Source organism: Camelus ferus, chromosome 26, assembly GCF_009834535.1.
Source record: "Camelus ferus isolate YT-003-E chromosome 26, BCGSAC_Cfer_1.0, whole genome shotgun sequence".
Lineage (NCBI taxonomy): Eukaryota > Metazoa > Chordata > Mammalia > Artiodactyla > Camelidae > Camelus > Camelus ferus.
In genome coordinates, this window is record NC_045721.1 from 1,170,284 (window position 1) to 1,179,927 (window position 9,644).

The 9,644-nt window shown below is 42.9% G+C and overlaps 1 protein-coding gene across 1 annotated transcript in view; it reads left to right on the forward strand.

The window, feature by feature from the left end:
* PSD3 (pleckstrin and Sec7 domain containing 3) overlaps positions 1–9,644 on the forward strand; it is a 526,938-nt gene that overhangs the window by 87,001 nt on the left and 430,293 nt on the right.

The following is a 9,644-nucleotide window of genomic DNA, read 5'->3' on the forward strand; positions in this document are numbered from 1 at the left end:
AACCTGAAAAGATGGGACTGTGATTTCCTCTCCTCTTGCTCATGAGTCTAAATTCTGGCCCACCCATTTGCACCTGTTTTTTGTGAAAAGTTAACCAAAGCTACGGCTTTTGATGACAAATCTCTAAGAAGTCCGTCATATTTAGAAGTCACTACTGTTGGGACATTCCTTTACTGGTAAAAATTAAATGCCTCTCCGGTACCCAGGGAATAAATAGAAACTAAAATACATTTTAAAACATTTTACATTCAATTTTCCAATATCAAGTGTTAATTTTTTTAAACAAAATATTGGCAGTATTAGTCAAGTATTAGATTTGACCTGAGAGATTCGGACAAAAAGACTAAATTTTTTATAACTGTACTAAAAGGAGTTGGGTTTTGTTATTGTCCCATATTAAAAGGAAATAGATTTGCTGAAAGGGATTTTTTTCGTCCCATGATTCCATGACTCAGCAAAAGGAATATTAAAAGTCTCAGAAGTTGAGACCCAGAAAGAGGAAGAGACTCCTTATCAGCCAGTTTGAACCAGTGCCAACCAGTTCCGTCCACTGCCCCAGTTTCACTGTGAAGTTTTGTGCCCTTGAACAAACATGTTCTATCGTGTAGGTTGCATATGATCGAAGCCCTCAGGGCCATGTCAGCCCCACGAGGGATTCATTAGAGGGAGAACACGTGTGTAAGTGGCAGGTGTACAGAGCCAGGGCTGAGGATGCACGGCGGCCCTGGAGCATCCGTAACTGACACCTCCTCTCTTTAAAGACTGGTCTGCTTCCCAGTCCCCCTGGGAAGAGGCTCCTTGGTCCACCGTGGGTTGGGGGCTGGGCACCCACCCAATCTACTATGTCAAGGGCAGGAGTGGATATAGCTCACATGGGATTTTTAGGGCTACTGAGAGCTCAAAGATGGTTACAAGCACATAAACCTGGGAGAGGGACAGTTCCTAGAAATTGATGAGACAGAGGAAGAAGTGGAGCAGGTATGGACAGCCAACCCAACAGAGAACAAAAACACTTTCAGGGAATTTCCTCTAATTTTTTTTTAATTGAAGTATCGTCAGTTTACAATGTTGCGTCAACGTTTCAGTCATACATACACACACATAGATTCATTTTCATATTCTTTTTCATTATAGGTTACTACAAGATTTGAATAGAGTTCCCTGTGCTCTACAGGAGAAACTTGTTTATCTATTTTATATGCAGTAGTTGGTATCTGCAAATCTCAAACTCCCAATTTCCCCTAAAATTTATAAAGTGATTGCTTGGTACAATTGTGCTATCTGAGGCCTCTCAGATTTTAGGGAAGCCAGTTTTTATAGCCTTCAGGGAGATTTTTAAAAAAGCATCCCTGAACAAGCAATGTAGTAGCATCAAATTATTGTCTGATGTGGTTTATAAATAGATTTGCTGGTCATAATATGGTAAATTTCCCCTTTCAAAGAATTTTTTCCCTTGTAGATTTTTAGAGATTATCAGATGCTACAAGATTTATACATCATTATATATAAAATAGATAAACAACGTGGACCTACTGTGTAACAGGGAACTTTATTCAATATCTTGTAATAACCTGTAATGGAAAAGAATCTGAAAAAGAATATATATATGTATATATAGAATATATATGTGTGTGTGTAACAAACTATGTTGCGTTAGTTTCAGCTGTACACCTGAAACTAGCACAACATTGCAAATAAGCTATATTCCAATTTTTAACAAATTAAAAAAAAAAGATTTACACAAATATAAATCCTTAGGTGAACATGGGGTTCTGTAGTCAGCTGATTACCACCTCAGATTCTGTGTGTGGTCTGATCAACATCACAGCAACTCCCAGGGATGCTCACAGCGCCCGAGAATTCAGGACAGCAGCAGAGACAGTGAGGAGAAGCCACGTTCCTTGGACTGAACCACAGCAATGAGAGCAAGAGGTGGCAAAAGGAAGAGGGAGGGTTCTACACAGTTACTGCTGCTGGCCACCGCAGGCTTGCACCATGAGGGCACTCACTGTCCTTCATTCCAGAATGATCAGCAGCTGGGGCTCTCTACTGGCTGCCCTGTGGGGTGTGCAGATTTCCAGTGATTACAGTTAGTCAATTTTAACTTTCGAGAATTTAACTTTTAATTTTCAGGATGTGTGGTTTGGTGTTAACCTATCAATGACCACGTCCAACAGATGATGATCTAAAAAGGTCTCAGGGTGGAGAAGGTATAGCTGAGTGGTAGAGCGCATGCCTACCCTGCACAAGGTCCTGGGTTCAATCCTCAGTACCTCCACTGAAAAAAACTAATAAAATAAATAGACCTAGTTACCTCCCCTCCCAGAAAAAAAACTAAAAAAATTAAGAAAAAATCACGCATCCATTCTATGTCATAAGCAGAGTGACCTCACTTAACCTTTTTTCCGTGAGGGATTTAAAGTGCCCCACAACTATAACACAAATAATAAAAATAATGGTGAAGGTAAATAGTAATAAAGAATCAGTTCTAGGAAAATATAAATGTGTCAAAATGATAACATAACTTAATTTTCTTGGTAACTTAAGCAATCACTATAGTATTGCTGGCTGCCAACTTTTCTTGGTGTGTGTGAAACCAGATACACTTATTTTTTGTTACACGGTTTTTAAAGGTTACTTTCCATTTACAATTATTACAAATATTGACTATATTCCTTGTGTTGTACAATATATCCTTGTTCCATTCTTATACCCAGTCGTTTGTCCCTCCCACTTCCCCACTCATATAAAGCCCCTGCTCCCCTCCCCACTGGGAACCACAAGTTTGTTCTCTGTATCTGTGAGTCTGCTTCTTTTTTGTTATAATCACTAGTTTGTTGTATTTTTTAGATTCCACATATAAGTGACATTCTGTAGTATATGTCTTTGTCTGACTTATTTCACTCAGCATGATGCCCTCCAAGTCCATCCATGTTGCTGCAAATGGCAAAATTCCATTCTTTTTTATGGCTAAGTAGTATTCCATCATATATATGATAGAATCTTCTCACATCTTCTTTATTCAATCATCTGTTGATGGACACTTAGGTTGCTTCCATATCTTGTCGATGGTAAATAATACTGCTATGAATATTGGGATGCATGTATCTTTGAATTAGTGTTTTTGGTTTTGAGGGGATATATACTGAGGAGTGGAATTGCTGGATCCTGTGGTAATTCTATTTTCAGTTTTTTGAGAAGCCTCTATACTGTTCTTTACAGTGGCTGCACCCATTTACATTCCAACCAACAGTGTACGAGGGCTCCCTTTTCTCCACATCCTCACCCACGTTTGCTATTTATTTTCTTTTTGATGATGGCCATTTTGATGGGGTGGGGTGGTATCTCACTGTGGTTTTGATTTGCACTTCCCTGATGACCAATGATGCTGAGCATCTTTTCACGTGCCTGTTGGCCATCTGAATTCCCTCTTTGGAAAAATGTCTTTTCAAGTTCTTCTGCTTGCCGACAACTTTAGATCTGTAACACTATTTGCCTCTGTGTTCAGTGCCCCAAACACTCTGTTCTCTGAGTTCTTTTTGCTTTTCAGTAACTTTTTAGTTTCCCCCACGCCAGCCTGTTCCTTCCTGATGGTATTATTGTGTCTGCTTCTAATGTACTTTTTTACTTATTTGAATCCACCATAGGCGAGGAATCTAGACAAGAAATTTGTTTAAGTTAAAAAGCAAGTGTGTTAATTATGTAAAGTAAAAAGTAAAAAGGTCCTAGGTGAGGGGCAGGGTGGCTGACCCAGCAGAAAATCTCACAAAATTAATAAGGGTTTTTTTCTTCTGATTTTATGTGTTCAGAGATGATGCTTTTTGCTTTCTATGACTATGGTCGCATTACGGATGAGTAAAGTGGCTGAGCAAATAAGTTATGGATTCGTTCATCCAATAAGTATTTCTTGTCCTGGGCAAGAGTGAGCACAAGGGTCCTGTGTACCTGCACGGCCGTTAGGGGAGCATAAGTTCCTGGAAAAGTCAGAGCCCTAGGAGGGCCAGGTCACGCAGGGCCTCATAGTTGCCAATAAGGAGTTTGAAATTGATTTTGAGTACAATCAGGAGCTCCTGCAGAGTTCAAAGCAGTAGAGAAATTCAGAAATTAAGGGAAGGGAGGGTACGTTATGAAATGACTTTCCTAAAGTTACTCTGCCGATTATAGGATTGAATATTCCTGCCTCCTACTTCCTAATCTTGTCATAGAAACCTGGAAGCACACAGCTTAACTCCCTCTGAGCCTTAATTTCTGCAAAGTCCTTTAGTTTGGAACTGTGGAGGTTTGATGGGTTCAGGAGGACTCAGACAAGCGAAGGGGAAAAAAACTCCAGTCACTCAAAGATTTGCAGTTTTCCCCAAATGATGTTGGATTCTCATGATAGACAATAGAGCAGATTTTTTGAACATTTGTAACCTCGAAAAGTTAAATTTGTTGCAGTGTTTATTGTTTTATTTCCTTTCCTTTCCTTTTTTAATTGAAGTATAGTCAGTTATAACGTGTCAATTTCTGGTGAACAGCATAATGTCCCAGTGCAGGTGTTTATGATTTAAGTAGAAAAACTCCCCCCCACCCTCCTTTTTTTGTTTGAGCCTTACAGAATGCATTGCACATTATAGGTGCTCTGTCAGTATTTCCTAACTTCTAGGATTATGGATGAGCCACACTACGAGACCTTCTCTTTGATCAATTTTTCAGTTCTTCCCATTGGTAAAAGGCAGTAAATTGTGAAGTCGTCCATGCCGGCGACTTGGCAAGCAAGGGGTGGTTGGCACTACTGGAGTCAATCCAAAGTAGAATAAAATTTTGAACTATCTTTGGAGTCATAAATTTAGCATACTGCTGTTTTATGAAGATGTGTTTCTCCTGTGGTTCAGACTAATGTTTAAGGAGTTCCTGGGCGGGCCCGTAGCCAAGGAATTACCGTAATATTTCTCTCTGGCTGAGATTGGTGACCTACTTTTCAGAATCGACTTTGTGAATAATGTTTGTGAATAGTGACCCCAGATAGCGATAACTATTCTCCTAAAGAACGGGTTTTACTCCCTGCTTTAAACAATCTATAAAATTAAAAAAAAAATCTATAAAATAAAAATATTCACCTTTAAGAAATCATTCTACTTTTCCTGTCATTTTAGAAAGCCAATGGCAAAATTCTTTCCTTTCATCTTCAATCTGTTTTAGTAAAGTGAGCTTTTCCTTATACTTCTCTGTGGACTGCTCCCCCACCACCTTTATGCTGTTTTGTGAGCCACCGAGGACCTGCTACCTTTGTTTACTGTGTCTTGTTGTTTACAGCCTCTGGAACCCTTTGAGAAAAAAGCGTGACATAAATCCAATTAGAAGTAACGTTGGCTATCTGTTACTTTATGCATTATTAAGAGAATTTATTAAATGTTTCTGTAGGGTTTTTATAAGGTACAAAGCAGAGGTAGAAGGTTCTTTTCCTGCTTTCTATAAGCTTAATGTTTGAGGCAGTCAGACCTATATTCCAAAAGGCATTTTTAAACATATTTATACACAAGAAACATCAGCAGAATAAAGACAAATGTTATTCAAAAGTATAAAAAATAAACTTAAAACAGTGAACTACGTTTACTGAAATGAAGTAAATGCCATGAGAGAACACATTCTAGCCTAAACAAGGATGCATCATCTAATGCAAAAGCGGAGAATCTGAGACCAGGACCAGACAATCTGGACAAGGACTCGCCACTTCTGTGCGTAAGAGAGTGGTGGCACTGGACCTGGCCGGTTTCCCTTCCCAGGCGGCAGGCGTGATGGAGACTGAGTAGGGCCACTCTGGGAGGCGTTGCTAAGAGATGCAGAGATGCAGGAAAGTATCCTGCAGGCTGGACCAGTCAGTGCTTCTGAAGCCATTTCTTGCAAGGATGGGGTGAGGGGAGGTGGACTGACTCCTGGATGATTCTGCGAATGAGCAAGCATGCAGGGACTGTATCTTCCCTCAGACACAGAGGGTCTTGCTGTTTAGATGGCCAGCCGAAGCAGGTGATCCAGGCAGGGAGCAAGCCCACTGTGACTCCTGAACAAAAATGGCGTTTAGAAATTTGTGATGCTCACAATGTGTCTGTTCACAACAGCAACGTATAGACTGGTTTTGCTGCCTCTTTCCTTCCCAGGCAAAATCATTATGATCAGTAAGACCTCTCAGGCCTCTTCATCATGAAGACCAGCCCAAGAATTCAGAGTGTTAATTTTCCTCCATAGCTATGCTGCAGGTGGAACTGTTACTGAACTCAGGTCCAGCTGCTCGCTGCTCAAAAGCCGATACTCAAGAGGCCAGTGTTGGTAGAAAGGAGCTTGCTTTATTTCGGAGGTCAGCAACCAGGGGAGAGGGTGTACTTGTGCCCACAGGCCAAGCCCCTCTCCCCCGCTGATCAGTGGGCAAGAGCTTTTAAAGGGGACCACACGTAGCACAGCACAGTCAGCTCTGTCGTCCTGAAATTAGTCATGCGGTGGTCTGATCAGCGTCATCGCGATTGTTTTAAGTACAGTTAATCTTCAGTTCCAGGGTCAGTTTCTTCCAATTCTCACAACTGTGCAAGATGGAGTAACTTATGTCATGGCAACAGTCTGGTCATCATGTAGTGAACTTCTCCACCTGGTAGGGGTTTCAGTCTCTGCAAAACAGCTCAAAGGATGTGGCTCAGAATGTAATCTAGAGCCCTTGAGGGGGAATTAAAAGCCCTTGGCATTTCTTAATGACAAAACTATCCACCTGCCCAGAGAGAAAGCCACTTCATTCTTCTGTTAAAAATCACACTAAAAGCCACTCCAAACCCACCTCCTGCTGGACCAGCAGGAAATTCAGCCACAGCAGTGCTCAGGGCTCCCTGCCTGCTAACGCTGGGCCAGAGGTCCAGTAAGCCAGGAGGGCGTTACTGAAGTCGTGGGCTCAGTCCTTCAGCAGGCGGTCAGCCCAGCCTTCCAGAGCTGACCCAGGAGCCAGACTCCACCTGCCCCTTCCTCCGGGGTGGCCTTGGTGGGTTTCTTAATCTTTCTGTACCTCAGTTTCCTCAACAGTGAAATCGAGGTTAAATGAGGACCTGCCTGACGGAAAAACAAGGATTAAGCGTGTTCTAATGCTTAAAGTACTTGAGGGGGAGGGGTTCTTCCCTCTCCTCTGTGCGTCTGAATACCCTCCCTCATCTCCATAAATACAGACAAGGGTTATACTTTCTTTGTTTAATCGTAAGTTCTGTTATATGTACACCTAATATCTGAATGCCCTATGGATTCATCATCCGGTCTCCAGAACCGATGGGACCTTGAGAAAAAGAAAATGATTTAAGCTGAGAAATCTGAGAAGACAAAAGAGCTCTCTGTAGCTGAAGGAGTGAAGGCCTGTGCATCTGGGTCCTAAAGACCTGAGGTTGGGAAGTGGGAGGCAGAACAGGAAAGCTGTGAGATCCTGGCTAACAGTTTCCTCGTGTCATTTCATAACCACCACCACCTGCCCTTAATTCCTCCCACTTAATCCCTGGCTTAAAATATCCCCCAGGAGGCAGCCCCCAGGAGTGACCAGGCTCTCCGTCTACCCATCTCCAGGCTCAAACACCCTCCTCTCCTCTCCCCACACACGTGTGGCAGCTCAGTAGTGCCAACCTCACAGCAGGGAAATGTCCCGAGGGGACCTGTGCTCCAGACACATGAACCTCCCCAGTCACAGCAAAGGGGTGTGGCTGCAAAAGAGGGAAATAATCAGGAGAATATTCACAAGTTGTGTTAATAAAGCATCCTGCCTCTCAGGAATGTTTTGAAGAGGCTTTTAACTGTGAGACCACATTCTGAAAATAGAACGTTTTAGGCTAGGTCTACCTATGCTCTGGGAAAATGGGGTGAGGGTTCCTGGGATGTGCCCCACCAAGTGAGGGTCCTTGGCTTTGTGCAGGAAAAAATCCCAGGGTGAGCCAGAGTAAAGTGAAGGCCTTTTATATTCTGAGAGATACACACCCCACAGACAGAGAGCGCGCCGTCTCACTCAGAGCAGGGAGTGGCCACGAGGTGTGGAGGGGGTTAGGTTTTACGGGCCGGGTAATTTCATGCTAATAGCCATGCTGAGGAAGGGACAGGGATTCCCACCACCCACTTTTTGGCCTTTTACGGTCAGCCTCGGAACTGTCATGGCACCTGTAGGTGTGCCATGAGGCCCAAGGTCTACTGGAAGAGTCTCCCGCCGTCTTGGTTCTAATCGGTTGACTTTGTCCTCAATTGCTGTGTCATTCTTATGATGGTTGTGCCTTGCCCCCTTCTCTCCTGTCTCACTTAGAGTTTAAAAAAACAAAAAAGGTAAAAAAAATTTAGATTTTACAAAAATGTGTTGGATAAAACTCTGTTGGTTCTCTGGATTCAATGTCTTGGGTTTGAGTTTGCCTGGTTAGTTCCAGTGTCCTCTTTTTTGTTGGAGGGAATACCAACCTTTGTTTATACTTGGGTCCAAGTTTAGAGGCATCTTAGAATACATAGCAAAGCGGGAAAAAGCACAGATCCTGATCCCAAAGCACAGATCCTGGGATCAAGGCTCAGATTCCAACAGAAGCATGTTAACCACATGACAGCAGGCAAATGTTATCCACACTCTCTTCGGTGAAGTGAGGAAAACATCACCCAGCTTCCAGTGGTTGGAAGCTTCCAGCAGCTTCTGCCCCAGCCCCACCCAGCACTCTCCCTCACAGGCAAGGTCTGAGTGAGAAAAACTGCATGTGGGTGTTCAGTACATCTCAGTTATTACAGGTCTTGCCCAGGCCAGGATGCAGCCACGGTGTCCACCAGTGCAGCAGGACCAGCTGTGGGGTGTAGAAAGAAAATGTGGTCCTCTTTCTTATATGTTTATATGTCATCTTTAAAATTTTTATTTTGTGTTTTAAAATGTACAAGATATATTGATATGAGGGTATTAATATATCACTTCAAAAATAAATACTTATATTTTGGGGACAGGTGTTCAAATGATTTTGCTGATGGAGTTAAGGGGAAAGATTTAAGTGCTGTGAGACTGACCACACTAAGAACTGTTAAAAAGCAAAATTCAACTGAGTACATTTCAAAGATCAACAGAAAGGGTCTCCGAGCAGCTGCACAGAATGAAAGACTCTTAGAGGCAGAGGGAGTGGGAGCAAGGACGTTGTACTGGCAAATAGTGGGTTGCGGTGTCAAGGTCAGTTTCCCTTGGGGGACGGCAGGGGGCCATCAGGCGGATCACTAACCAGTACGTGCTAACCAGGTGATTCCTGATTGACTGGGAGTCTCCAGTGCTGGGAGAGGCTGAAACCGTAATAAAGTTAAGTCCCGGTTGGGTGATGTGAGGTTTAACATAAGTGATTCCGTCTGGGGCCTGTCGCTTTGTTTTAAACGAACAGATATTAAAAACATATATCATCTATGTGACAGTTTTGTCTAAGTCCTATGCCTCTTGCAGCCATCACAATTCATCAACCTGTTCTTAATGGTCTACGTCTGCTCCAAATTCCACTGGGTGAACGTTGTCCTCACAGCACCAGGCAGTTCCTGGACACCAGCCGGGTGTCCTACAATCCAGTTCAATTCTGACACTACTTACAGGGAGATCGCGTCGGCTCCCACAGGTTCCCTCGGCTCTGCAAGGCTGCCACCCTCCCCTCCAGATG